At 40.1% G+C, this 25,459-nt stretch overlaps 1 pseudogene; it reads right to left on the reverse strand.

Moving 5' to 3' along the window:
- Positions 1-6,869: 6,869 nt before the first annotated feature.
- On the reverse strand, positions 6,870-24,694 carry LOC122044232 (annotated as a pseudogene).
- Positions 24,695-25,459: the final 765 nt, after the last annotated feature.

Below are 25,459 nucleotides of genomic sequence, written 5' to 3' on the forward strand. Positions count from 1 at the left end.
CTCTCCTTCCTAAAGTAAGAGTTAAAAAAAGAAAGTTCTAAAAATTAAAACCATGTTTTAAAATTTAAAACTTCTTTTATAAAATTTCCTTTTTTAACATGGTGATAGAAAATTTAAATTTTAAAACTTCTTTTCCTTTTTTTCTTAAACCATGAGGATGGTTAAAAAGGAAAGTTTTAAAATCTTTTAAACTCTCTATTTAAACATGTGACCTAATTCAAATAAGGAAAATTTTAAAAATTAAAATCTCTCTTTTAAAACTTATAGTTTTCTACAAAGAGAAGATTTTAAAAATTCAAAATAACCCTCCCTTTTTGAATTATTATGGCCGACCCCTTCATGCTTGGTCACCAAGCAAAGGGTCGACCCCTATAGGAGAGGATGTGGCTGACCCTTGCTTGGTCACCAAGCATTGGACCGGCCCACTTCTTGGACACCAAGAAGAGCCTTACATTTGGATGGACTTGAGGCTATAATGAGGCTACGACAGGGACCTAGAGAAGAAATTGGTTTTGGCATTCCGATGAGCTTGAGTATCCCGTGTTCGCCCCGAATACACAACTCAAGTTTATCGATAATAACTCATTCCACTAGAGAGTTATTACCGCACTACCGCACCAATCCCAAATTACATTATAGGCTCCTTCTTATCATGAGTGTGTTAGTCTCCCTGTGTTTAAGATTACGAATGCCCACTAATTAAGTAAGTTACTGACAACTCACTTAATTAATATCTATCTCCAAGAGTAGTACCACTCAACTTTATTGTCATGTCAGACTAGGTCCACCTGCAGGGTTTAACATGGAAATCCTTATGAGCTCCTCTTGGGGGCATTCTCAACCTAGATAACTAGGACACAGATTCCTTCTATAATCAACAACACACACTATAAGTAATATCATTTCCTAACTTATCGGCCATATTGATTTATCGAGCTAAACCTCACCCTTTAATAAGTTAAAGAAATAAATATTAAATATATGTGTTTGTTATTATATTAGGATTAAGAGCACACACTTCCATAATAACTAAGGTCTAGTTCTTTTACTAAGTCAGTACAAAAAGAACATACATAAATGATCCTACTCAATACACTTAAAGTGTATCAGTGTAATTTATTAGTCAAGATAAACTAATACTTAATTACACTACGACTATATTGATAGTTTATTCATTTCTATCTTAGTCGCGAGCAACTGTTTATAATTTATAGAGAACCAACAACATGATCTTCTGAGTGTGACACCACACTCCATGTTGTCTACTATATAAATTAATTGAACAATTACATTTAATAAATAAATACAGATATTGACCAGTGTGATTCTTTTATTTTAACAAATAAATGTTTAAAAAGCTAGGCTTTTAGTATACACTCCAACAATGGGTCGACGGACTGACCGGATGTTTGGCACGAAGTCCATCTAGGTCGACGGGATGACCGGATAGCAAGCACGAATAGGGATGTAAACGAGCCAAACTGAGCTGAACAGTATTAGGCTCGAGCTCGGCTCGTTTAAGTTATATTCGGGCTCGAGCTCGACTCGTTTTGGAATTATCAAGCTCGCGAACCGTTCGAGCTCGGCTCGTTATTAGCTCGATTATCAAAGTTAACGAGCCTAACTCGTTAAGCGAGCTTGGGCTCATTTTCGGGCTCGTTTTAGAGCTCGTTTTTGGCTCGTTTTAGAGCTCGATTTTTTGGCTCGTTTTAGAACTCGTTTTTTGGCTCGGTTTAAGACTTATTTTTTAGTTTGCGAGCTTATAAACGAACATGTTCGCGAGCTCACGAACCGAATATCCTTAAGCTTGAGCTCGGCTCGATAAAACTATTCAGCTCGAAATCAAGCTCGAGCTTGGCTCGATAATATAAACGAACGAACTTGAACGAGCTTTTTACCGAATCGAGCTCCGAATAGCTTGCGAACCATTTGGTTCATTTACATCCCTAGGCACGAAGTCCAGACGGGTCGACGGACTGACCGAACGTCTGGCAGGTAAGTGAGGGTAAGTCACTGGAGGGGAGTGACTTTGAGAACGCGTTCCCGGGAAGGGAACTTAGGCGTCGATCCAACTTAGAACCATTTCGGAACTCTAAGTTGAGATCTTGATTAGATTCCAGCCTCGGTGAGACGAAATCTAATTACTATTCTGCTTATCTATAAATTGTTCTAACATTCTGTTTTGCAGGATATAATTTATACTTGTCTCGGACTAACGTTTTCTTGTAGGAGGGAGATTGCTGGAGAACAAGGGTCCGGGCGCCCGGAGGCAAGTTTTATCCCCATCGTCGCCTCGCCACATGGAGTTCGCCGACTGGCTCGGCTACGTCACATTCAGGGCGCCCTGAAGAGATCCGAGTGCCCCGAACCTCCTATATAAGGAGGGTGAAAGCTGAAGCAAAGTAGAACTTACGATCTGCTCTCCTGTGCTCCTGCGACGCTGCGAAGACTCTCCGACAAGTGCTATTTCTTTTTCTGTCTTTCTTTTCTCATTGTCGGTTTTGTCTTATCTGAATAATTCCTGTACTTAATTTGTAATAACTGTTCGAATTATTAGTGATTGTCCAACAAAAGCACTCAACGAGTGCATGCCTTGGAGTAGAAGTCGCCGAAGGTTCCGAACCAAGTAAATCGACCCTTGTTAGCATTGTTGTTGTTTTCACTTTTCTGTTGCTTACTCGTTTAAAGTTTTAAATCACTATTCAACCCCCCCTCTCCTCTAGCGAAACTCATCGATCCAACACCAGGAGGCTCGGCGGCTCACCCAAAAGTTTAAAGAAGCCGAGGACTATCTGATCGCCGAGTGGGTCTGTCGAGTGGCTGGATAGGAGTCTTTGAATAAGAAGCTCAAGGATGTCGAAGCTGCCCTAGAGGCCTCCCGTTCCGCTCTGACGGTCTATCAACAGGATGAGCTGATTTGTAGTGATGAAACAGGAGTATCTTCGCTCGGACCAGTTTACTGACAAAGTTGTCCAGCGGATCGTCCAAGCGTTCGAGCTAGTGGTTAAGGGGACCCTCCAGCAGCTCAAGGCAGGCGGTCATCTCCCTGAAGCTCTGACGGACGACATTATCAACCGTAGTCAGCTGAACGACTCCTCGCCTGATGATGTATTTGACTATATAGAGTGAGCTAGAGTCCTGTAAAAGTTTGAGTCTTAAATGTATTCCTGCCGCTCGGCAGTATCCTTTTGTGAAATGAACGGTTTGCCCGCTCAGCGGGGCTTTTCTTTATGATTTATTTGTTTCCATGCTTGGCACTATTTTTTCCGCTCGGCTATAATCATGGCCTATCCTTGGTCTACCTTGACGCATTGCAGGTTGTCGATCGACCTTTGACGGATTCAACAGTGTTCATACCTTCTCCTGGGTTTAAAGTCTTTGCTTGACCGTCGGTGGAGACCGGGGTTTAATGTCACTGCTCGACGATTTGACGAAGACTGGGGTTTAAGGTCGCCGCTCAACCATCGGTAGAGACTAGGGTTTAACGTCGCCGCTCGACGAAGACTGGGATTTAAGGTCGCCGCTCGACCGTCGGTGGAGACGAGTTTAACGTCGCCGCTCAACGATTTGTTGAAGACTGAGGTTTAAGGTCGCCGTTCGACCGTTGGTGAAGACAGGAGTTTAAGGTTGTCGCTCAACCGTTGATGAAGACAGGGGTTTAAGGTCGCCGCTTGACCATCGGTGAAGACAGGGGTTTAAGGTCGTCGCTCGACCATTGGCGAAGACCGGGGTTTAACGTCACCACTCGATAATTTGTTAGGTTGTTCGGCACGGAGCTCAAAATTTGAGTCTTTTAATTCCGCCCTGCACACCAAGAGCACAGGGATATAAAGATATGTTTGACTGTTATATCGGCGCACCTTTCACTCAGCTCGGTAAGCTTGGAGATGGTTAGCGTTCGGGCGACGCCCTCTTGGAGGGTCGACCAGAAGTATCTGGCAAGTACAATCATCTTTGCCAATGAGTGGCCGCTCGGGTGTCCTCCATGGGACCCCTGGTGTACCTCCTGTAGTATGTAGTCGGCATCCTCCGACCCGACACATTTAAGTAGGGGTCTGGAGAAAGCCTTCTTGTAGAGTTGATCTCCGATCAGGGTGAACCGACCAACCCTCTTTCTTAATAAGCGTGCCTTCTCTCGATTGGGCGGTGTAGCTTCGATCGCAGAAACTCCATCAGCGCCATCCTCCAGTCGTCTGGGAAGGTAAGTCCCTCCATCCGGTCAATGTGGGCCACTAAAGACACCTGCTCGATCGACTGTGATATGACAATCAATGATAATGAGCTGACCAGTTTGGCCAATTCGTCTACAGCTTAGTTCTCCGTTGGGGGGATCTTCTGTATTATGATAACCCGAAAGTTGGCCTTCAGCTTTTCAAATGCCTCAGCATAGAGCCTAAGCCGCGTGTTGCTTATCTCAAATGTCCCAGCCAGCTGCTGAGTGGCCAACTGCGAGTCTGAGTGGATAAGGACCTTGATGGCTCCGATGTGCCGGGCTGCTTGTAGGCCAACTATAAGTGCTTCATATTCGGCTTCATTGTTGGTTGCCCAGTAGTCTAGCCGAATGGATAGCTGTATCCGCTCCTCTTGGGGGGAGATGAGCAGTATTCCGATCCCGCTCCCCTGCCGAGTGGCTGAACCATCTACATATATTTTCCAAATAGCTTCTGGTTTAGGATTCTGTACCTCAGTGACGAAATCCGCCAAGGATTGCACTTTGATAGCCGTTCGGGGCTGGTATTGGATATCAAACTCGCTGAGCTCCGTTATCCATTTGATTAGCCGTTCGGACGCTTTTGGATTGAGAAGGACCCTCCCCAAAGGACTGTTGGTCATCACAATGATGGAATGCACAAGAAAGTAGGGGCGAAGCCTCCGAGCGGCTAGTACCAATGTATAAGCCAACTTCTCAAGACCGGTGTAGAGGGACTCAGCATCTTTCAATATATGACTCAGGAAGTACACCGGTTGTTCCTCGTCGTTCGGCCTAACTAATGCCGAACCGACCGCATGCTCGGTCGATGATAAATAAATTCTGAATGGCTCGCCGACATTTGGCTTAGCCAATACAGGCAATGAATTGAGGTACTCCTTCAATTCCTCAAACACTCGATCGCACTCTTCGTTCCATTGAAATTTGGTGGCTCAGCATAATATCTTGAAGAACGGCAAGCTCCGGTCGGCTGACTTGGAGATGAACTGAGATAGTGCAGTTATCCGACCGGTGAGACGTTAGGCTTTCTTCAGACTTCTTGGCGGTGGTATATCTTGTAGTACTTTCACTTTGCTGGGATTCGCCTCGATACCTCGCTCGGTGACGATGTACCCCAGGAATCATCAGCTCTTTGTGCCGAACAGACATTTGCTTGGATTCAGCTTGATTCCGTACGCCAGGATTCCGTATGCCTCCGGTCTCTTTGATATCTGCAACTAGGTCAGCGGCTCGGAGGGATTTAATTAGTATGTTGTCGACATATACCTCCATGTTGCGGTCGATCTGCCGCTGGAATACTTTATTCATCAACCTCTGATAGATAGCGTCATCGTTCTTCAGTTCGAACGGCATGACATTGTAACAATACGTTCTATCGACCGTGATGAAATTGACATTCTCTTGATCTTCTCAGGCAAGCGACACTTGGTGGTACCCTTGATATGCATCCAACATACATATCAGCTCGCATCCGGCAGTGGAGTCTACTATATAATCGATCCGAGATAACGGGTAAAAGTCCTTCGGGCATGCCTTGTTAAGGTCCCGAAAGTCGATGTAGACCTGTCATTTGTTACCTGGCTTGGATACCAGCATCACATTGGCAAGCCAGCTCGGGAATTGAACTTCACGTATGTGGCCGGCTTCCAAGAGCTTCTCTATTTCCGCTCGGATGATCAAATTTTATTCAGCACTAAAGTTCCTCTTTCTCTACTTCATCGGCCGAGCGTTGGGTCGGACGTGGAGCTCGTGCTGTTCGACGCTCGGGGAGATCCCGGGGAGCTCGTGCGTCTACCACGCGAATACATCGTGGTTTTGTTGGAGACAGGCGACCAGCTTTGCCTTCTGCTTGGCTCCCAGGTCAGACGCGATGAAAGTTATTGCTTCCGCTCGACATGGGTGGATATGCACTTCTTCCTTTTCTTCATAAACTAGAGTAAGAGGCCTTTCGGTGATGGCGCTTACCTCCAGTCGGGGAGTCTTTCGAGTGGACTTGGCTTCAGTTTTGACCATTGGTAGCTATTAAAATTGATGTCACAAATAAACTCCCAAATTAATGTTATGATCGAAAACCCACAACTACACAAGGAAATGTTTTAGTATAAGGCCCGAGTCGAATTTTTCAAGGATTATGCTAGAAACATGCTTGTCTTGGATTTAGAACACTCTTTTTGGGTTTTCTAGATATAAAATGGGGGTTTGGTATTAAAATGCAAAAGAGAACAAAATTGAACTTGCTGGCAATAGTTAATTTTACAGCAATAAATTTTAAAACAAGCTCGGAATGAAACACTTAAACCACATTTGCATCAAATGGAATTCAACCAAATTTCACTTATGAAAACCATAAATTCTAACTTATTCCTAGACAAACTTAAGAACTAACCTTTGGTTATTAGAAACTAATCTGAACTGAATGCACTTAACTAATTGAATTGACCAAATGGGAACCAAGTTGCAGAATTCAATGTAATTAACTGCAGAACCAAAACATGCAAGAGCTTAACATCACATCTAACTCATCACACTACAAATTCTCTATTCTATAACTCCAACTAAATTATCAATGGATAGAAGGTTAAAACAAAAATGCTGATATCAAACAAAGAAAACAGAATTGCAGCAGTTCTGCTGCACGAACATAACTAGACAACACACAAAAATAGAACTAAGCATATCAGATTCATGTAGAAAATGAAACTACAACTAAATCCCAACTATAAACTATCAGATTCAGAAACAAAAGTGTAGAAACAAGAAAAATCTATGCTGTAATCAAACTGCAAAGAAAACCTAACATCCCTACACACAAATCTCGGACCAAACTCGTCTTCTCCTTGCCACACACAAAAAACTGCAGAGAACACTCCAACGGTATCAGAATGGAGTCGCCCAGCTACTGGCTAAGCTCAGATTTCCTCGAGTGCTCACAGAAATCGTAAACGAGCTGAATCTCTGCAGCGCCGCCTGGAAAAGGAATCGCGAGGCTGAAATGAAGCTACGGTTGATGGTTTGGTGTCGGGATTGGACCAGAGCCTTCGGAGGAACACCGCCTTCGACTCTGAGGATGAACGGAACCCAAATCGGAGGACCACCGCTGACGAGGGATGAAAAATCGCGACTCTCTGCTATAGTGCTGCGGCTGAAAAATCAACTCGCCGGCGACGCCCGATGGTAGGAATCTGATCGTCGGCAGCTCAGGAACACCACACCGATGAGGACTAGCTGAATCCCGGATCTGGATGAAGGGAGGGAGCCGCGTCCGCGCTGTCACGAAAACTGGCACGATGAACAGTAGCGCGAGCTCACTGTTCACCGTGTCATAATTCCCTTTTATACCTAGGGTTTTGGCTTATTAAACCCTAAGTTCGTGTCAAGCTAATGTGTGCTCTAGCTTGGGTTTAGGCTCAATGAAATCAATTGGAATCCAAGTTTAGTTGAGCCCAAAAGTGGTATTGCACTACTCTATATGGTTGAGTGAACCAAGCCTCTACTTAAATCATGAGTCCATTTGTACCCTACAAGACCAAATTCACAAATGAGGAATAAATCACGCATAAGATGGAAAAACATCATAAAGCTCATAAAAACCTTGTTTGGGGAAATATGATCAAAATTGGAATTAAACATGTGCAAATATATAAAGAACACCAAATATTAACCCAAAATTAATGTGTCAATTCATAGCTTATCAAATCCCCCACACTTATTCTTGCACGCCTCGTGCAAGTGAACCCACTAAAATAACAACTAAGATGGTACCTCCTTCTCCTAACTATTCTTGATCATATCTAAAAGAAAGTAAAAGGAAGTTACAAGTAAGTATCAAGTTTCATAGACTCACACATTCATGACCTCTATTTTTACCTTGGTTCAATACTTAGTAAATTCATCCATCAAGAATAAAATGAGAATGATAACATTTCTAATTCTCCCAAGGTAATTTGAGGTGGCTCTCTACTAATCTCAAATCTTGCAAAGGTGGAGGGCACTCAAACTACTCATAGAAAATCCACTACCATAAGCTTGCTTTTCATCTAATTTAACCTCCATCACAATATCAAGATGCATAATCATGAAAATTCACAACCATTGGAAAGAAAAACAAATTAGGATGTAAATGGAATAATTAATTCTGATCAAGTAAGGAAGAAAACAAGTTTCACACTGAAGTGGAAGACATGGAACTAGAATGCTATGTGATGTTCAATTTTTAGCCATGAAATCAGACTGCAATTCCAAAAGTCTTCTTCCCAGCTCCAACTGTTCACTATCCTCAAATCCTGCTGATTCTGTTTTAATTCATTCCAGCTAACTCGGAAGAAAGTTCATTTGATTATGAGTCAACATGGTTAAACTCCCAGCCAATACAGATCAGAATGGCAAAAATTTCTGGCACAAATAAGCAACTTCCTTATGGACCAACTATTCTGCATTAAAATCAGAATTCAGTTCCTTTTTCAGATGTTCACTTCTTTTCTCTAAGCATCCTCTTCAACAACGGTACGAATTCAAGATTCCACCTCTTGTTCTCCAATGGCACAAAAATTTCAGCTTGGATTTTACTTTTTCTCACTGCAATAATAGTCCAAAACTTCAAGCTGCAATTTTGGTTCAAACTTCTTCAGTTTTTAGCTTTATTTTCCTGTTTGTTATCAAATTCCTTGTCTAAAAGTCCTGTAAACTCTGGAGAAGAAAGATAACCAATTAACAATACTAAGTGGCAGCTGGGTTTCAGATTTTGCTATGGTCAGTAGCCCCTTAACTTCATTCTGCACTATCATTACTGATTTCAGTTTGTCTTCAATGCTGAACTTTGTATCAACCTAACATGTTTAGCCTCAAGAAATTTTCAATACTCCTTCATATTGTCTCTACAAACCCTTTACAATGCATAGCTAACGATCTTCCATTTTCCAACAGCTCTGTCTCATCACAATTCTCATTCCAAATTGGCACAAAACTGTCATTTTCCTGCAAATCTGCACTTCCTGAATTTCTGCACAATATGCATTTCTATCATTCCAGCACCCTTAATTTCTGCATTTCAGTTTTTGAAATCAGATTCCATTTGCTTAAGACAACTTCCAACAGCAAGTTGCTTGAAACTCTATATTCAACAGGAATTTAAAGAATTGCAGCTCCCAGAATTCTTCATTCCTGCATTTCTGTAGTCTAATCATGGAACGGGCAGATTAAGTTTCCAGCTTCAAGAATATCCTGCATCTCTCAATAGTTACAATCCATATCTAAATTTGGCACAAAGCTACCCTTTTCTGCACAATCTGGATTTGCTGAACATTCTACCCTATACTCATCCCTGCCATTCCAGCACCCTTCCTTTTGATTTTCACTTGTTCTTCATTGAATTGAGTTTCATTTCCCAACTTGAGAGCTATCATTGTTTTCTTTTACTCTTCTCATTCACCAAAATTCAGCCTTTCAAGCACTATCATATGACTTGCCATTTCTAGATTTTAGTGATTGAATTACATTTTTGTAGAAGCTATTTATGCTAACGTCCCATTTGTTACTTCGTATTTCAACACTTCATCTGAGCTTCTCTTCTCCTTGAAACCATTGCTGAATTTTTGATACTCCAACAGCTCTCAAACTTCATCTTCACAGAATGTTACAATTTTCTTCACCGTTCTCTGAATTTTCAACTTAATACTTGGTATCCTCACCTGATGTTGCTGCTTCACTTCATGCTCCAACAATTCACTGATCTTTACAATCATTTAAGTCAAAAGATAGCTTGATTTCCATCTTATTTCAGCTAATAACATCACTTAGAAGTTGCTGAAAAAAAAATTCAGAATTTCAGCAAGTTACTACTACCAGAATTCTTCCAGCCGGTTGAGAGTGCTATCAAGATGTAAACAACAATTGCTACTGGAATCTTAAGAGTTCCTAAGGTTTTCAAAGTCTGATAATTCAGAGTTGCACAGTTTGTTGTTGTTTATTTATTTTCTGAATTCTGTTGCTGGCATTTTCCTCACTGTTTAAGTTCAATTGCTACCCCTTTCCTTTTGATTTCCTCACTGAATTGTTCCGGCATTCTTTTGTATCCAGAATAAATTCTGAAGCCATCATTCCTTGTGTTTGCAGATGCAATAAAAATATTGTATACCATTTGTTTCAACATCTTCTCAAATTCTAACTAAACTTCCTTCACTTTGAATCTTGCATTCTGATTTTAATACTAAAACTGATACACAAGATTTCAGCTCTGCACTTGAATTCCTACAGATTTCCACAGCTACTCAGTTTCCAGAATTCCAAGCTGATCATAATATATCTTCTCACACTCAAATGTATCAATTACTGAAACAATATAACACAGCCAACTTCCATTGTGCTTCCTCTTTCTAGCTTAATACATTTCTGATTCCGACACAAAAGAACTCCAATTTCAAACTAAACACCTCCCCCACACTTACTCATTTATCCGTCCCGGCCAAATAAAATCATCACATATTATCCAAATTAACCACATCCAAAGAAATAGAACATGAAAAAAAATAAAGATATGATGATTCATGACAAGAGAAATAGCAAAAATAGGTGAGGGCAATGTGATAATGGAGTAAGTTTCATAAAAATGACTCAACAATGCTCTAAAGGTATAAATCAGATTTGAAGCAAGTTCTAGAGTGAACTAAGCTACAAGTGCATCACTTAAAATAGGCTCAAACCTCACTAGGTAAATAAAAGTTATCATACCATTCCATCAATCAAGAACCCATCACTAGTATCAACCTCTTGCAATCCTAGAGTTCAATCATGCCATAAAGTCTTTAAACATGATAATCAAATTTAACATTCCTTTTCAAATCTCTAAAAATGATACAAAGAATTGTCAAAAGAAGGAAGTACCATTTATTCCTAAAACAAAGACTATCAAACTCAAAGAATGGTAATTTTCATGAACATAAAACCTAAATTCCAAAACAATAACTATGCAAAAATAAAAACTACTAATGAGACTCAACATTTATTTATGCAAGAAAATTCTAAATGAAACCGAAACTTTACTTAAACAAATAAGAAAATTGCTAGCACCTAAAATTTATTCATATGCAAAGAAACAAAAGATAAAGTGAAACTCCCCTCTAACTCGGGTAGATAGCATCAACATGTTCCATTTCCTCCACCACCAAACCCTTAACTCCTTCATGAAACTTTTTAAGCCTTTGTCCATTAACTTTAAAAATCCGGCCAGTAGACATATCATGAATCTCAACCACTCCATAAAAGAAAACATTAGTAGCACAATAAGGTCCTTCCCATCTAGATCTCAACTTACCTTTAATCAATTTGAGACGAGATCGATATAAAAGTACTTTGTCACCAATTTGGAAGTCTTTCACCTCAATTTGTTTGTCATGAAATCTCTTGGTCTTTTCTTTATAAATCCGTGAGTTCTCATAAGCTTCCAATCCAATCTCTTCAAGTTCTTGAAGTTGCAATTGTTGGAACCCCAAGGTGTTTTGATGTGATCAAACAAGCTAAGTTAGGTCCTGCGTTTGTTTAACCCTTGTGTCTAAGTGTGCATGAGCTTAGGAACACAGGAAGTCGAGCGGAAGACGCGGCTAGCGAAAAGGACGGCACGGGAGAGAGCCGACGGGCTCGGTGCGTCCGAGGGACGAGGTGACCGCGGAAGAGTACACTGGTGGACGAGAAGAACGTGCGCGGCGTTCGAGGGACGAGAAACCGGGAAGGAAGGCTGCTCGAGGAGAAGGCCGGAACATGGGTTCGGGTGAGCCCTATTCCGGATGGCCGAGATCACCCAAGCTAGTGGAGCCGGAACAGAAGACCCGGACCGAGACGAGCTGAACCGAAGCGGAGCGACCGGACGGAAAAAGTCAACCAGAGTTGACTTTTGGGGTCCGGGGCGCCCGGAACGAGGTTTTTGACCAGATCGAGTCAAACTCGATCTGAACATTGGGGGATAAAGTTTTATCCCCCCTGGGCGCCCGGAACCCCTTCGGGGCGCCCCGACCAGTGCTATAAATATAGCACTGGTTTGCACAGATCAGAACAACTACTTGTAATCCAGTGCTTTCATTTGTGTTATTTCTTTCTGTGCTTTCAACGCTGTAAGAGGCTACTCCGCCCAGAGGAGAATCAATTAGTGCACCTTCTTTGCCTTGGATTAGCAATCCTCTGATTGCAAACCAAGTAATTCCTCTGTGTCTACTTTCTGTCTTAATTAGTCTCTGTCGTTTTAATTGCAAGTTCTTTTAAGTTAGTTGAATATTCGAGAAAGGTTCGAGTTTTATTTTATAGGGCAATTCACCCCTCCCCTCTTGCCGGCCTCCAAAGGGTCCTACAAGTGGTATCAAAGCAAGGCGCTTCAGGAGGACTAACCGCCGATCAAAGCAACAAGATGGCCGGACCAAGCATCGTCCCACCAAAATTCGAGGGGAACTTCGCAGACTGGAAGCGACGTATGGAGGTATTCCTAAAAACAGATTTTGAAATTCGGTTTATTATGAAATATGGTTTTGTAGCTCCAATAGATAAAGATGGAAAAGAAAAAGAAGAGAGCGATTGGACAAAGATGGAGCAGAATGAGTCGGTAGCAAACAGCCGTGCGGAACATCACCTGCTAAGCGTGTTACCGCCTCAAGAGGTCAACCACATCGGAAACTATGTATCTGCTAAAGAACTTTGGGAGAAGTTCTTGGAACTCCACGAAGGAACGTCTGAAGCAAAGCTCGCTAGAAGGGACATCCTCCGCAACAAACTGATGAACATCCGTCTGGAGAAAGGTGAGAAAGTAGCCGGTCTACATGCAAAGGTAAAAGAACTAGTTACTGGTCTCGAAAACCTTGGTGAAACGGTAACAAACCGGGACACTATACGCTACGCGCTCAACGCGTTTCCAAGAACTCCGGAGTGGATATCAATCGTCGATGCTTACTACATTTCAAAAGACCTGGAGGTAAGTACTCTAGAAGAGTTGTTTTCTACCCTTGAATTACACAAAGCTAGATGTGCAAAGATATCAAAGGACACAACCTAGACTATGGCGCTGCACGCAACCAATAAGGATGAACCTGAGTCAGACTCCGAAGACGATCAAGAAGCGTACATGGTAAGAAACTTTAAAAAGTTTTTTAGATCTAATAAATTTAAAATGCAGAATAAAAAGAATCAAGGTAGAAGAAAGGTACGGTGCTACCAGTGTCAGAAGGAGGGACACCTAAGGGAAGACTGCCCAGAACTCAAGAAGGTCAAAATGAAGACACCCAAGAAACACAACCTAAAAGCAACTTGGGATGCCACTTCTTCATCTGAATCAGAAGCTCAAGAATATGCGGGGATTGCACTGATGGCAAGCCACGAAGGACAAAGCACATCAGAACCCAGCATCGATGAAGGGGGAGCGACGTCAGATGGAAGTAGCGAAGCAGGGGGAGATTCAGGCTTCAAGTCTGATATGGTAAGTGAGGTATGCCTCTTACCCCCCCTGATGAACTTTACTTTGGTATCAAAGCTATGACTAAATCCATGTATAAATTAGAAAATAAAAATGTCAAATTAGAAAATGAAATTTTAGAAACAAAGAGAATTTTGGCAAAATCATGTCTTATAGAGGATTTTGAAAAATTGAAAATGAAAAACTAAAAGAAGAAATAGAAAGATTGAAAAAATCTAATGGTTCAAATATTTTTACTTTTAGAAATTATGGAGGTTTAAATTGGTATTATAGATTTCATCAAAATCAAATTAGAAATATATCAAAAATCTATATACCTAGGAAATACTTGGTTAATCCTGTAGGTAGGAACCTCTATTGGGTTCCAAAAACCTATTTAATTTAAAATTAAAAATTAGACTTAGCATTTTCAGCAAGGAAATTAAACAACTAATTTCTTTATGAGGCTTTGTCTAAGGAAGTGGTTGTTGCTCCAATAACCAAGAAGGCCTAGTGCCTCGCCACGACTTGGAAGCCAAGTATCGAAATGAAAAGTTTAATTGACTAACTAAAAAAGCATTAATTTAAATTACTTGGTGCTTTAAAAGAGTTATTCAATTTGTGTTAGAAAATATTTTATCTTCTTAAATTTTTTTTATTATCTTAGAAAGTTTTATGAAAATTGACTTAGAAATTTTTTAAAGTTATCTTAGAATTTTTTATGATAATATTGCCTTATAATTTTTTTTAAAAAAATTGACTTAGAATTGTTTCTTATGAATATTAACTTAGAATTTTTTCAATTAATTAGAAAATTTTTTTTGGGGATGCTGAGATAAGTTTCAAACTTAAAATTTTTTTTACACTTATGACTGTTTTATCTGAAAAATGTTTTACTTAAATATTTTTTTTCAAAAGAAAAATTCTGAAGAGTGTCTTTAAATTGAATTTTACTTAGATATTAGTAATTATTTTACACTTAAAGCTTTTGTTTGAATTTACCTTAGACTTATTTATAACCCCAATTTTTATGTGATCAAAGGGGGAGAAGTATGTTAAGTCTAGGGGGAGGTACTATAATTTTTCAATTGAAAAATATTTGGCCTAATTGAAATATAAATCATTTTTATTGCATATGGTTACCCTAACTTAACTTGGGTTGCTCACATCAAAAAGGGGGAGATTGTTGGAACCCCAAGGTGTTTTGATGTGATCAAACAAGCTAAATTAGGTCCTGCGTTTGTTTAACCCTTGTGTCTAAGTGTAGCACAGGAAGTCGAGCGGAAGACGCGACTAGCGAGAAGGATCAAGACGGAGAGAGCCGACGTCGGTGCGTCCGAGGGACGAGGTGACCGCTGAAGAGTACACCGATGAACGGCGCTCGAGGGACGAGAAACCGGAAGGAAGGCTGCTCGAGGAGAAAAATTGGGTTCGGTGAGCCCTATTCCGGACGGCCGAGATCACCCAAGCTAGTGGGCCGGAACAGAAGACCGGACCGAGACGAGCTGAACCGAAGCGAGCGATCGGACGGAAAAAGTCAACCGAGTTGACTTTTGGGGTCCGGGCGCCGGAACCCTCCAGGAAGATTTTGACCAGATCGAGTTAAACTCGATCCAACGTTGGGGATAAAGTTTTATCCCCTGGCGCCGGAACCCCTGGCGCCCACCGCTATAAATATAGATCGGTTTGCATGCATCGTAACAACTACTGTAATCCCGTGCTTTCAGGTTATTTCTTTCTCGTGCTTTCAACGTAAGAGGCTACTCCGCCCAGAGGAGAATCAATTAGCGCGCTGGATTAGCAATCCTCCGATTGCAAAACCAAGTAATTCCTCCGTGTCTACTTTTTGTCTGTCGTTTTAATTGCAAGTTCTTTTAAGTTAGTTGAATATCCGAGAAGGGTTTTTGGTTTCAATTTTATAGGGCAATTCACCCCTCCCCTCTTGCCGGCCTCCAAAGGGTCCTACAACAATTTCCTTTCTTCTCCAACCGTTTCACTATCAAGATTGCATGCTTTAACCGCCCAATACGCCCTATGCTCAATCTCCACGGGTAAATGGCAAGCTTTTCCATACACAATCCTGTATGGAGACATTTCTATAGGGGTCTTGAAAGCAGTCCTATAAGCCCATAGTGCATCTTCAAGTCTTTCGCTCCAATCCTTCCTATCTGGTCTCACAGTCTTTTCAAGAATTGATTTCACCTCCCTGTTAGACACTTCTGCTTGCCCATTTGTTTGAGGATGATAGGATGTAGAAACTTTATGTGTAACCCCGTACTTATGTAGCAAAGCCTTCATGTGTCTGTTACAAAAATGAGACCCTTGATCACTTATGATCGCCCTGGGTACTCCAAACCTGCAAAATATGTGAGACCTGACAAAGCTAACAACAACAGAAGAGTCATCAGTCCGAGTGGGAATGACCTCCACCCATTTGGAAACATAATCAACTGCCAATAAAATGTAAGCAAAACCGAAAGAGGCAGGAAATTTACCCATAAAGTCAATACCCCAAACATTAAAAATCTCACAAAATAATATGAATTGTTGAGGCATTTCATTTCTAAGTTCTATGTTCCCAGTTCGTTGACACCTATCACATGATCGATAAAAAGCATAAGCATCACGAAAGAGGGTAAGCCAATACAAACTGTTAGGATGTATACTAAAAGCCTAAGCTTTTGGTATAAACATTTATCTAGAAATAAGAATCACATTGGTCAAATATCTACATTTATGATAAATGTAGTTGTTCAATTAATTTATATTGTAGATAACATGGTGTGTGGTGTCACATACAGAGGATCATGTTATCAGTACTTTATAAATTATAAACAGTAGCTCACGATCAAGATGGAAAGGAACAAATCATTGGAAGATCGTAGTGTAATTAGGTATTAGTTTGTCTTAACTATATAATTACACTAGTACACCTAGAGTGTATTGAGTAGGACCATTAGAGGCCGTCTCTTTTATACTGACTTTATAAAGGGACAAAGACCTCAGTTATTATGGAAGTGTGTGCTCTTAATCCTAATATAATAACAAGCACATATATTTGATATTTATTTCTTTAATTTATCAATGGGTGAGATTTAGTTCAATAAATCAATAAGCCCGATAAGTTGGGAAATGATATCACTTATAGTGTGTTGTGGAAACTGTGTCCTAGTGATCTAGGTTGATAATGTCCCCAAGAGGAGCTCATAATGATTGTCATGTTAAACCCTGCAGGTGGACTTAGTCCGACATGACGATAAGGTTGAGTGATACTACTCTTGGACTAAGATATTAATTAAGTGAGTTGTCAGTAACTCATTTAATTAGTGGACATTCGACATCTTAAACACAGGGAGACTAACACACTCATATTAAGAAGGAGCCCAAAATGTAATTTGGGATTGGTGCGGTAGTTCAATAATAGTTCTTTAATGGAATGAATTATTATTGATAAAATTAAGTTATGTGTTCGGGGCGAACACGGGAAGCTTAATTTTATCGGGAGACCAAAACCAATTCCTCCTCTCGGTCCTTATCATAGCCTCTTGTATATAGAGATTTATACCCACCACATACCCACCTTCTTACCCATCCAATGGGCCAGCCAAGACCAAGTGGATGAGCCAAGTTGGTGGCCGGCCAAAGCTTGGGTCCCAAGCTTAGGTGGCCGACTACTAAAATATTAAAAAGGATTTTTATTAAAATTATTTCTTATGGGGATACCATGATTTTAAAAGAAAGTTTAAAAATTAAAAATTTCCTTTTATAGCTTTCTACAAAAGATTAAGAGAAGAGATTAATCTCTTTCCTTATTTGTAGATTAAAAGGATGGTTTTAATTTTTTGGTAAAAACTTTCCTTATTTGTAAATCATCTACATGTTTAAAAGAGAGTTTAAAATTTGAAATCTTTCCTTATTTGTTGATTAAAAGGTGGATTTTAAATTTTAAGAAAACTTTCCTTTTTAACTATGTTCATGATTTAAAAGAGAGTTTAAAAATTAAATATTCTCTTTTATAAGTTTCTATAAGAGATTAAGAAAAGATTTGATATATTTCCTTGTTTGTAAATTAAAAGAGATTTTAATTTTTAGAGATAACTTTCTTTTTATCCACATGTTTAAAAGAAAGATTTTAATTTATAAAATTTCCTTTTTATTAACCAATCATGAAGGGATGAAAATTATTGGAGAAATTTTTTATAAATTTCTGGAGACAAATTAGGAAGTTTTAATTAATTAAAACTCTCCTTGTTTGTAGCTTTAATATGGCCGACTATTATAATTGATGAGAAGAAAATTGTTTTTAATTAAATAAATTTTCTTTTTCAATAGCAAAAGAATTAAGGAAGTTTTTATTAAATTTTCCTTATTTGTCAAGACTAAGGATTATAAAAGAGGGAGTAGAGGAGGCTTTATGGTGAACGACTCTATTCTATTTTCTCTCTCTTTTCTTCCTTGGTGTGGCCGACCCTTCTCCTTTTTTCTCTTCCTCTTGTGTGGCTGAAATCCTTTATCTCTTGGAGCTTGGAGGAGGTGGCCGGATCTAGCTTGAGGAAAAAAGAGAGGAAACTTGCATCTCTTGGAGCTTGGTTGGTGAAAAAAGTTCTTCATCCTTTAGAAGATATGCTTGGTCGAAACTTGAAGGAAGGAAGAAGAAGGTGCCTTGGTGGTTCTCGTCTCGGAAGATCGTTGCCCACACAACGTCCGGGATTAGAAGAGGAATACGGTAGAAGATCAAGAGGTCATTATCTACTAAGTAAGGTATAACTAATATAGTTTTCCGCATCATGTTAGTTTTATCTCCATGTAAAAATACCAAATACAAGAGGCATGCGATTCTAGTATTTCGAATTAGTTTTCGATGTTGTGTTCTTTTATTTTTCTTTTCCTTGTGATTTGATTGTTCCTTTCGGTTGACCTAAAGTTATTTAAGGAAATTAAATATTAGCTTTCCTTAAAAGGCTTTGTCTAGGCGGTGGTGGTTGTTCCCATATCCAAGAAGGTCATGTGCCTCGCTATGCAGTCCTGGAAGCCAATTTTGGAAATTAATATTTAATGGAATTAATAACCTAGGTGATTTGGATCGAACGTGTTAAGTTCCGCAGGAGATCCAAGTCTAAACCTAAAAGAACAAATAAATTAAACTTAGGATCAAACGTGTTAAGTTTCGCAGGCGATCCGAGTTTAATTTAAAAGAACACATGGTAGTTAGGAAAAGGTTCAGACCTTTATACAAAATTTTTATACAGTGGAATCATTAGGTTTTCCGAGTAGCAACCAACACAAACCACATTCTAAAACTTTCCTAGCAGTTCTTTGTGGTCCAAAATGTCCTCCACACTCAAAAGAATGACAAAAAGTAAGTACAGACTGAAACTCAGAGTCAGGTATGCATCTCCTAATGATCTGATCACTACAAAACTTCCACAAATAAGGATCATCCCAAACATAGAATTTTGAATCACTTTTTAATTTATCTCTTTGAGCTTTCGAAGATTGTTTGGGATAAACATGTGCAACTAAGAAATTCACTAGATCCGCATACCATGGAGACTCACCTTGCAGCTGTAAAAGCTGCTCATCTCTGAAATCATCGTCAATAGCCGAATGGTCCAAATCTCCTTCGATCCTGCTCAAGTGATCTGCAACCAAGTTCTCCTTCCCGCTCCTATCACGTATCTCTACGTCGAATTCTTGAAGCAGAAGCATCCATCTGATTAATCTAGGCTTTGCATCAGGCTTCTTGAGGAGATACTTCAAAGCTGCATGATCAGAAAAAATAATTACATGAGAACAAAGAAGATATGATCTGAATTTATCTAAAGCAAAAACAATAGAAAGAAACTCTTTTTCTATTGTTGTGTAGTTTGCTTGAGCTGAGTCCAAAGTCTTGGAAGCGTAGCAAATAGCATGTGGTGCTCCATCCACTCTCTGTGCTAGTACAGCTCCCACTGCATAATCTGAAGTGTCACACATCAACTCGAAAGGTAAGAACCAGTCTGGGGGTCTGATAATAGGTGTTGAAGTAAGAGCCTCCTTCAATCTGTCAAAAGCCTCTCTGCACCTCTGATCGAAATCAAACATAACATCCTTCTGAAGTAGCTGAGACAATGGTAGAGCAATCTTACTGAAGTCTCTAATAAATCTCCTGTAGAATCCTGCATGACCAAGAAAAGCTCGAACCTCCCGCACGCATGCGGGGTAAGATAAAGAAGATATAGCGCTAATTTTTGCAGGATCTACTTCAATGCCCTTCCTAGAGACTATATGACCTAAAACAATGCCATGCTCTACCATAAAGTGACACTTTTCAAAATTTAAAACCAAATCCGTGTCGATACATCTACTCAAAACTCGAGACAAATTTTCCAAACATGCATCAAAAGAAGAGCCATAAACACAAAAATCATCCATGAATACTTCCATGCAATGCTCTAATAAATCACCAAAAATACTCACCATGCATTGCTGAAAAGTACCTGGAGCGTTGCACAAGCCAAATGGCATCCTACGATATGCGAATGTACCGAAAGGGCAGGTGAAGGTAGTCTTCTCCTGGTCCTCTGGGTCGATGCAAATCTGAAAATAACCAGTATAACCGTCAAGAAAACAATAATGGGATTTACCTACCAGCCGCTCTAACATCTGATCAATAAAAGGAAGTGGATAATGATCCTTTCGGCTTGCTTGGTTCAACTTCCTGTAGTCCACACATACTCTCCAAGAATTCTTTACTCTCGTGGGCATCAGTTCGTTCTCTTCATTAGCTACCACTGTCACCCCTGACTTCTTCGGAACCACATGGATGGGACTGACCCATTTACTGTCAGAAATCGGATAAATAATGCCAGCCTGTAAGAGTCTAGTCACCTCCTTCTTTACCACATCCAAAATCAATGGGTTCAGTCGTCTCTGTGGTTGTCTCACTAGCCTCACATCCTCCTCTAAGTGAATCTTATGCATACAAATGGAAGGACTGATCCCAGGAATGTCTGCCAGAGTCCATCCAATGGCCTTCCTATGCTGTCTCAGAATCTCTAACAATCGTTCCTCCTGATCCGGTTCCAAATTCTGAGCTATGATGACAGGTAGCTGCTGATTCTCTCCCAAATAAGCATACTTCAAATGCTGAGGTAATGACTTCAATTCCTCCTGTGTCTGGTCAATAGTAGGTGATTCTAGGGGTAGTGCTGCTGAGCAATCCCCTACACATACCTCTTCCTCTCTGAGTGATCCTAGGGGTAATGCTTCTCCTAAGCAATCCCCTACGCATTCACTTAAGTTAACATCAGATTCCACATCTAAAATATCTTCCAACAATGCAACGAATTCATTCTCCTTACCAAAATCAGAAACCTTTAAGTCTGAATCAATTTCTGACAAGAAATCCATGCCATCCAACTCCTCCGAGATATCCACGCTAAGTATAGAATGATCCTCTCTATGATGCTTCATAGCCTCAAAAATACTGAAACGAACCACTGTGTCTCCTATCTCCATAGAAAGAGTTCCTGCATGTACATCTATCTTGGTTCTAGCAGTCTTCAAGAATGGACGTCCAAGAATAAGTGGAGCCCTGTTTGCAAGCACATCACCCTCCATATCTAAAATGTAAAAATCTGCAGGAAAAATTAACTCCCTCACTTTTACCAATACATCCTCAATCACTCCTGCTGGGTGTGCTTGACTTCGGTTAGCCAACTGAATCACTACACCTGTAGGCTGCAAAGGTCCAATTCTTAATGACTGAAAAACTGATTTAGGCATCACATTAATAGAAGCTCCAAGATCTAACATCGCATCCTCAAAGATACAATCTCCTATCACACAAGGCACGGTGAAAACTCCTGGATCTTCACACTTCTGAGGAACTAGCTGAAGTAATGCAGAAACATTCCCCCATACTTATCAATTCATTCCCCTTCAATTTCTTTTTGTGCACACAAAGATCCTTGAGGAATTTGGCATATTTTGGAATTTGCTTGATCATGGTAAGCAAAGACACATTCACTTCAACCTTGCTGAATAATTTCACCAATTCTTAATATTCCCTAGCCTTTTCTTCCTCCATTTCTTTTCTTGGTTGTACACTTCTTTGAGGGAAAGGTAACGGAATGGAAGACTCAGCTCCTTGCTGGTTTAGATTTCTATCCAGATTTTGTGCAGAATTTTCCAGATTCTGTGCTGAATTTGGAGCTAAATTTGAAGTTGCTGTTGGAGTAAATTCCAAGCCGAAATCTGATCCATCAATTTGATCAGATTCTGAAGCTTCCGATTGATTGAAATGTTGCTGATCAACTCTAGTATTCCCATGCTGTGCAGAATCTGGCTGCTCTGAATTTGCTGAAAAATTCTGGAAATTCTGTGAACTCGAAGCTGCAAATGGCCTGGAAATATTCTGTTGTGCTCCTGCTGAAAAATTCAGATTTGGGTCTGAAATTGTTTTACCACTTCGAAGAGTTAATACACTCACATTTCCTTTAGGATTTGGAGGTGGTTGTGAAGGTAACTGCCCAGATCCTTGATTTTGCATCTGATTAATGTTACTAGTCAACTGCCCAATCTGTCTTTCAATGTTTTGCAGTGCTGTATCAGTCCTTTGCTGATGTTACTGCTGTTGCATCATCTACTGTTGCTGTTGAAGCACTTGCTGCATCAAATCCTCAATTTTTGAGCTGCTAAAGTTCTGCTGAGGTTGCATTGATCTTGGGCTTGTAGAGGAAGGCAGTGCAAGCTGAGATTGGTGCTGATTTGCATTACTTGGCTGCTGGAAATTTTGCACAGGTTGCTGAACATGCTGGAAATGTGTGTGTTGATTCTGTGAATTCTGAAACTGTGGCTGACTTGCAACATTTGAATGCTGGAAATTCTGGAATGGTTGAAATTGCTGATTTTGGCTAAAGTTTTGCTGAAATTAAAGATGCTGTTGTTGTTGAAATTGCTGTGAACGACTTGCTGGATGATTCTGGTAATAATGTTGATTCTGTTGATGCTGATAATATGGCTGATGAGTCTGCCCTTGTGGTTGTTGCTGATAAAAGGCATTCCCATACCTCAGATTAGGATGATTCCTCCATCCCAGATTGTAAGTTGAAGAGTTGAGATCATATTTGTGTTGCTGAAATTGAGGTCTTGAAACGACTGCAACGGATTCATCTTGATGTAGATAGACAATGATCCAAAGAGTGATCTTGGCTTGAACAAATTCCACACAACTTCATCATTGGTAAACGAAAATTGGAAACATGACTCGAATTTTGCAACGCCATTTGCTTTACTAGAGAAGTAAATTCTTGCAAATTGTTCCTAATTTCTTGTTGTTCAGTTGAAACCAAATGAGTTTCATTAACCACTCTAGTACCAAGAGCTCTACTCCCAAATTGCTGTGAGTTTTTCGCCATATTTGAAATTAGCTCTCTTGCTTGATTTGGAGTCTTATTCACTAAGGCTCCTTCAGCTGCTGCATCTATCATGCTCCTATCCATGGGAAGTAAACCCTCATAAAAATACTGAACAAGAAGCTGATCACTAATTTGATGTTGTGGACAACTCGAACACAGCTTCTTGAATCTCTCCCAATAATCATAAAGAGTCTCTCCCACTACTTGCTGAATACCACAAATGCTCTTCCTGATAGTTGCAGTCCTAGAAGCTGGGAAAAATTTCTCCAAAAAGGCTTTCTTCATATCAATCCAACTTGTAATGTATCCAACTGGAAGGCAATATAACCAGTCTTTAGCTGCTCCCGTCAAAGAGAATGGAAAAGCCCTCAACTTAATGTTTTCTTCTGAAATCCCTTGTGGCTTCATGGTGGAACAAACCACATGGAATTCATGTAGATGGCGGTTGGGATCCTCTCCTGATAACCCTTGAAATTTGGGAAGCAGATGAATAAGTCCTGATCTGAGTTCAAAATCTCCTGCCAAATCTGGATAAGTGATGCATGAGTACTTATAAGCCACATCTGGTGCTGCAAGCTCTTTCATAGTTCGATCCCCTTTTGTTATCTGATTATCCATCTCTGAAATTCTGCTCTCACAAGTTGCTGCTGATCTAGCTTGTCTCCTTAAAGCCCAAAAGGTTCTCTCAATCTCCGGGTCAAGTTCAAGCAATGTTGCAAAGGAAGACCTAGTCATGCAAGCCAATAAACAATCAAAATTCAGTAGATATTCAATGAAATCAGAAAAATCAGCAAACTAAAACTGAGAAAATTATTCACAATCCAAAACAAACAAACAATTCTAGCAAAGTTTAAAGATATCCCCGGCAACGACGCTAAAATTTGGTAGCTATCAAAATTGATGTCACAAATAAACTCCCAAATTAATATTATGATCGAAAACTCACAACTACACAAGGAAATGTTTTAGTATAAGACCCGAGTCGAATTTTTCAAGGATTATGCTAGAAACATGCTTGTCTTGGATTTAGAACACTCTTTTTGGGTTTTCTAGATATAAAATGGGGGTTTGGTATTAAAATGCAAAAGAGAACAGAATTGAACTTGCTGGCAATAGTTAATTTTACAGCAACAAATTTTAAAACAAGCTAGGAATGAAACACTTAAACCACATTTGCATCAAATGGAATTCAACCAAATTTCACTTATGAAAACCACAAATTCTAACTTATTCCTAGACAAACTTAAGAACTAACCTTTGGTTATTAGAAACTAATCTGAACTGAATGCACTTAACTAATTGAATTGGCCAAATGGGAACCAAGTTGCAGAATTCAATGTAATTAACTGCAGAACCAAAACATGCAAGAGCTTAACATCACATCTAACTCATCACACTACAAATTCTCTATTTTATAACTCAAACTAAATTATCAATGGATAGAAGGTTAAAACAGAAATGCTGATATCAAACAAAGAAAACAGAATTGCAGCAGTTCTGCTGCACGAACAGAACTAGACAGCACACAAAAACAGAACTAAGCATATCAGATTCATGTAGAAAATGAAACTACAACTAAATCCAAACTATAAACTATCAGATTCAGAAACAAAAGTGTAGAAACAAGAAAAATCTATGCTGTAATCAAACTGCAAAGAAAACCTAACATCCCTACACACAAATCTCGGACCAAACTCGTCTTCTCCTTGCCACACACAAAAAACCGCAGAGAACACTCCAACGGTATCAGAATGGAGTCGCCCAGCTACTGGCTAAGCTCATATTTCCTCGAGTGCTCACAGAAATCGTAAACGAGCTGAATCTCTGCAGCGCCGCCTGGAAAAGGAATCGCGAGGCTGAAATGAAGCTACGGTTGATGGTTTGGTGTCGGGATTGGACCAGAGCCTCCGGAGGAACACCGCCTTCGACTCTGAGGATGAACGGAACCCAAATCGGAGGACCACTGCCGACGAGGGGTGAAAAATCGTGACTCTCTGCTACAGTGCTACGGCTGAAAAATCAACTCGCCGGCAACGCCTGATGGTCGGAATCTGATCGCCGGTAGCTCAGGAACACCACGCCGATGAGGACTAGCTGAATCTCGGATTTGGATGAAGGGAGGGAGCCGCGTCCGCGCCGTCACAAAAACTGGCACAATGAACAGTAGCGCGAGCTCACTGTTCACCGTGCCATAATTCCCTTTTATACCTAGGGTTTTGGCTGATTAAACCCTAAGTTCGTGTCAAGCTAATGTGTGCTCTAGCTTGGGTTTAGGCTCAATGAAATCAATTGGAATCCAAGTTTAGTGAGCCCAAAAGTGGTCTTGCACTACTCCATATGGTAGTCCATTTGTACCCTACAAGACCAAATTCACAAAATGAGGAATAAATCACGCATAAGATGGAAAAACATTATAAAGCT

Source organism: Zingiber officinale, chromosome 2A (genome assembly GCF_018446385.1).
Source record: "Zingiber officinale cultivar Zhangliang chromosome 2A, Zo_v1.1, whole genome shotgun sequence".
In the NCBI taxonomy this organism is placed as follows: Eukaryota; Viridiplantae; Streptophyta; class Magnoliopsida; order Zingiberales; family Zingiberaceae; genus Zingiber; species Zingiber officinale.